This window comes from Lissotriton helveticus, chromosome 3_1 (genome assembly GCF_964261635.1).
Source record: "Lissotriton helveticus chromosome 3_1, aLisHel1.1, whole genome shotgun sequence".
Classification (NCBI taxonomy): Eukaryota; Metazoa; Chordata; class Amphibia; order Caudata; family Salamandridae; genus Lissotriton; species Lissotriton helveticus.
This window is the reverse complement of record NC_136061.1, coordinates 1,586,979,577-1,586,985,576: the sequence shown is the minus strand read 5'-3', so window position 1 is coordinate 1,586,985,576 and position 6,000 is coordinate 1,586,979,577.

The window sequence follows — 6,000 nt, the reverse complement described above, 5'->3', positions numbered from 1 at the left end:
GGGCGAGTTGTTGGCATCTTTTGGAGTAGAGCGTGGAGTCAGGCAAGGTTGCGTCCTGGCCCCCTTCTTATTCTCCCTCTATACAAACAGCTTGGAGGTGGAGCTTTTGAGGGGTGCCCAGGACCTCCCACAAGTAAAACAACGCCCGATTCCCGCTCTGCTCTATGCAGACGATGCTGTCGTACTGGCACGGACCCCGCGCGAATTACAGAAGGCACTTTCCAGGTACTCGGCCTTCATGGGCAGTCTTGACCTCCACATTAACATTAAGAAGACCTTTGTAATGGTGGCAGGTACAGGGAGAAAACGGCCCAAGGACCTATTGCCCAAAAATCAAAAATTAGAAGTGACGGCCCAGTACCCTTATTTAGGCATCACAATAGATGAAAAACTGACTTGGAAAGCAGCAGTCGAGGCTAGGAAACACTGTTTCAAGAGAGCTATAGCAGCCCTGATGTCCTTTTCACAAAAACTGGGCAAACGGTCGCCCTTGGAATTATTGAAAATCTACAGTGCTAAATGCCAGACAACTGCACTGTATGGGGCCGGCGTCTGGGGGCACGCGGATGTTACTGCTTTACAGGTTGCAGAAAACTCATTCTTAAGGTTCCTCCTTGCAGCACCAAGACGATCTTCAACATACGCGTGCCACACAGAACTAGGCATACCACACATAGAGGACCTGGCAAAAATCCAACCGTTGCTATTATGGCGACGTATCTGGACCTCTGATAAAAACACGCTAACCAAGGGGATCGTGGCTGATTCAATGGCACTAGATCATTCACTAAAAATAAGATGGCTTGCCTACATTAGAAATTTTCTCACAGATCTAGGCCTAGAGACTTTTTACTTCACACCGGCAAAGATCAGTGAGATATCTAAGAAAGATCTGAAAGAAATGGCCTTGAGCCATTTAGATAGCTTAAGGCTCGCCAGTGAAATAGGGAAAGCCTCTGTCCATCACGCAATCATGGTCCAGACTACCTTTACCATCCAGCCTTATTTAACGCTTGAAATAGGTATTTTCGATCGACTTCTACTAACCAGATTCAGACTAAACCTTTTCCATCGGTTAGTAGCTTTCCCCACGATGAATGCTTGGGACCCAATTCTAGGCCTTTGTCCCTGTGACGATAAATCTGTGCAGTCCACCATACATACTGTCCTGTTTTGCAAATTTTATAATGATCATCGCAAATTGTGGCTACTATCATTGTTAAAATCGTGGGGTGTTAGACAGTGCCGCCCCGCCATGCTGCGCCTTCAGTTTTTAGAGTCGGAAATCACTTGTTATCACGTTGTTAACTTTTTGAAATGCATCTTTAAACATAGAAAAAACCTGTAAAGTGACACCTGTAAAACAAAGATTAATGCTTTTATTGGAACGTGAAGTGACATTCCTTTTAACTATGTCTTTTTAGTTATACTGTACTATTGACTCTTTGTTTATCATCGTAATAATATGTACAGTATTGCTTTTATGGATTTTTATTTTGAAATACCGAATAAAGAAATTTATCAAATATCAATGTGTGTTGGATTGGTTAATAAAAGTTGGGCTAATGTTGACAGTGCATCTACAAATAAAGATGGTTAGCGTTATCTGAGAATTAATGAAGACTACGCAGTGAAGACCAGCCACTGGTATGGTGCCTTTTGTGGTGGGAAAAGAGGTGGCAAAGTATGGTGGGACGAATCGCACGTTATTTGCCTACTATATTTTCGCAGTTTGTTGGAGTCGGTCACCAGCACTAAAACCCAGAATACTATGGTAATCTGTGAGATTCCATACTTTACAAATACCTGTCTTTAAACTGTAACACAGTCTGATAACAATACATGGTTAAAGGTCGATTGGCTTTAACAAACACAATACAAGTCAGGCCTAATGCCTTTGTCATAACTTTTTATGATGAACAGAACAAACCTATAGCAATGAACATACATGTTCCCAATGACCCAATCAGGCCTTCAACCTTTATTATTGGCTTGTCGCCATGAACATCCCAGGCCGACTGTATTGAGCATAAACCTTCCCACAAGGTAACCATCAGGTAAACAGTAATAAAATCACAAGGTTATGCCCATTTACAGTTGGCAAAATAAAATACTCCTAAGAGCAGCTAACAAGGATTATCATCACTGTGCAAACCTTCTTTCCCCATGGTTTGCCAGATGAGATACCCACGACTAAACGCTGCCTGCTACAGTCATCTGTGAGTTTCGATTGAACAATATACCTTTCTGCAAGCTTCAATAAATAGTAGATAACAATTCAACCTTTAAGGCCTATTGACTATGCTTTTCACAATAAAGGTCTACTGCCTGTATAATCATGTTTCCTAATAAGCAGATATGGCTTGTGTCTTGGATCATTGGATGGCCACCATGACCAACTCAGTCCTGCTATATCCATAATCTTTTCCACAAGGGAAAGCATGCAACAGAAACGCTTTTTTTCAGTGGAGGCACATACCTTCTGTCATAAAGTGAAGGAGGACCCCGCTCAGACTTGTAGGGGACTGGGGGGGAAAAAACGTTTAAAAGGACATAAAGGCGTCCCCACCGAGAATGGACCGATGATCAATGTCCAGTAGCAAGAGTCATCACTCAAGTGGAAACTAATTATCTTTAACACAGCATGCCATCAATTGGGCGGAAAAGGTAAAGTAACAATGTTGTATCTTAAGTTTCTTGTGGGAGATTCAAAGTTTTTACAGATCCCTAGGAACACACTCACATTGCTTGCAATAGTCTAATACACATTTCAAGAGTGAACTTCAAACTAATAGAATTCAATTTCTAAAAAGCTAGAGGAAAAACTTTGTATATCAAAAAAGCATGCATAAATTCAAAAGAGAGAGAGATGTATTTTCCACGCTATGTCTTGTAAAAATATATATTGCACTTTATTACATCACATTTATTTCACAATTTTACAATATTAAAATCACATGATCACACATTTAAAAAGTTCATCTTTTTTTTAAAAAAAACAAAGAATCAAAACAGTCGACGCGGCGTTTCGGTATTTTTGATGGTAGACCTTCCTCAGGACTGATTCTAAATCAATTAAAAAAAACATAGCGTTACCATACTTTTCTGGGTATAGGATAAACATACATCTCTATTATCCTAAAATATTGTCATACCTCTATTTACATGTTGCTTAATATACTATGGTCTCCTCTCATTTATTCTGTACTATTTTGAACACTGTACTGTACATTTTATGGAAAGACTTAGTATTTTCTCATGAAGTTATCTAAACAACACATCAACATTCTATAACCCTATTCATATTCCTGTTACAAAACTAACAGAGTTTACCTTTTCCTTGGACATCATGCCCACTGCTGTTAACATTTTACTAACCCATAGTATATAAAGATCTCGTGTTCTTAAATACCTTATTCATTGAAGATGTTATTCCTTCAATAAATGGTCATATTGCCTTCCCATCTATCAATTGTGGGTTTTGGGATCATAGACCGTGTTACACCAGGTAAGATTATACTGTTCCTGTGTAGGGTAAACAATATCTAAATTTAATTGTTGCATATCGTTTTCTGATTTTGTAGAGTTACTGTTTTTACACTCTATGATACAAAAGAGTCTACCTCTATAGTAGGGGAGATTTACTCAAACTTCCATGAAGTAGTTGGTTTTACCCTCCATTCTTCCACTCAGCACGTATCTTTCTGTTGAGTAGGATAAAAAAATATATATATATGTAAACTGAAACTCATTTTTCGGCCTATTCATTTGCTACTATTATGATAGTTCACATCTCTGATCTCTTAATGTACCTGGTTTTATTATTAAGTATGCCGTATCTTTGACTACCAGGAGGAGCCACCGTTTTCAGATTACTGGTTGCTGTCTCTTTCCCTTTATGATTTGGGTGTTGAGTATGGGTTCAGGATCAGTGCAAGGATCCGTTTTAAATTCGGTCCGTTTTCATGCTCTAAACAAATAGAAAGCAGATGACCACCAATGAGCTATTTTTTATGCATATTAGTTCATTACCATCACGATCTGGTCTTTCCCTTCTCTTAAGGTTACCCATATATACAAGGTTCTTGGGGTTTATCTATTACCTCCCCCTTGTTTTAAGAAAACCTTTCTGGCCATTCCTAACTCTTGTTGTTGAAAAAGTTTCACCCGATCACCTGAGCGCTCGGGATGCCGCTCTTCGTAATATTGCATAGCCTGGCTTAGTCTTATCACTCACCCAATGCCTTCGAATCGGCCTCCCCGCTCCTTTCTCTCCTGGCAGTCCGTCCGTGTGGTATACAGTCAGCTTATCCTGAGTTTAGAAGACGCCGGCTTTTGATTTTACTCGTCATTTTATACAAGGCCCTCTCTCATTGGTTCGTCGTGTACTAGTCCCTCATTGGTTGGAAACTAGCCAATCACCTTGCTGTTGCTATAGCGATTGAACGCGTTTACAGTGCTGCGTTGTTATAACCTCCGCTATCACATTCTCGCGGACTCGTTCTCATTGGTGCCTCTCTAATCCCTCATTGGTGAAATAATGTCCAATCACCTGGGTGTTACTATGGCGATTTGACGCGTTTAAGTTCAGCACCGCGTTCTTTTCCCGATCGGAAATGTGAATACACACTGAGAGCAGCTCCTCACAAGATTCCAAACATCATTACACCATTGTAGAATTGTGATGAGGCCACTACCACCGCGTAGCTACATCCCCTCTCCGCCTCTATTCCTTAGTGGAGTACACGGGAATACTCATTTCTGCTCATGTCTTATTTCCTTATGGTCATAAAGTCCCCATCACTTTACATTCTTGGGGAAATTATTCTAAGGCTAGTACCAAATATGACCTAGGGTGTTTCTCATCTAATGACCCTTTCCCAATCCTCTCTTGAGTTTAGGCCACACCTCACACTATTCAGAGTGGACATAAAGAATTGTTCCCTACGCTTCCTTTTATTGTCCTGGTTGCCGCCTCTGATACTACTCGTTATTTTCTCCAGACCACACCATTTCAGATCATTAATCGTATGGTTGGCCGCCCTCCAATGTTCCGTAAGGGGTGCACCTACTTTGTTCGTTCTTAGGGCTGAACGATGTTCATTAAGGCGAATCCTAAATTCTCTGGATGTTTCCCCTACATAATATTTTCTGCAAGGACATTGAATAAGATAAATGGCGTTCTTTGTTCTGCAATTCATGAAGCTTTTGATGCTGATGGTTTTGTCATTAGCTGTAATTTTATCGCCCCTGATTATACTGGCACAGTTTGCACATCCCACACATGGGTGGGTTCCAGTTGGTAACGGGTTGCCATCAATGGATGTCTGGGAGTTTTTACTGGTATCTCGATATGTGTGCACTAAAGAATTCCTTATTGTTCTATTCCTCCTAAAAGAAAACATTGGTTTAGGAATTGGAACTTGGGTTTTGTCAGCAATTAAATTCCAGTTTCTATTTATGATGTTTTTTAGTTTATAGCTTACTTGGGAGTAGTTTGTTACGAACATGATTTGCTGTGGGTTGTTCTGATTACAATTCACTGAGTTAAAAATGGTGTCTCTATTAAAATACTTGGCCCGTTTGTAGGCGTGTCTGATCATCCTTTTTGGATATCCCCTTTCACCAAATTTAATTTTTAAATTTGCGGCATGTTTCTCATAATCCTGCATCGATGTGCAGTTTCTTCGAAGACGAAGAAATTGCCCAAAGGGAATGTTATTTTTCTGTGTGGCAGGGTGGTTACTTTCATAGTGAAGTGTTCAATCGCTATAGCAACAGCAAGGTGATTGGCTAGTTTCCAACCAATGAGGGACTAGTACACGACGAACCAATGAGAGAGGGCCTTGTATAAAATGACGAGTAAAATCAAAAGCCGGCGTCTTCTAAACTCAGGATAAGCTGACTGTATACCACACGGACGGACTGCCAGGAGAGAAAGGAGCGGGGAGGCCGATTCGAAGGCATTGGGTGAGTGATAAGACTAAGCCAGGCTATGCA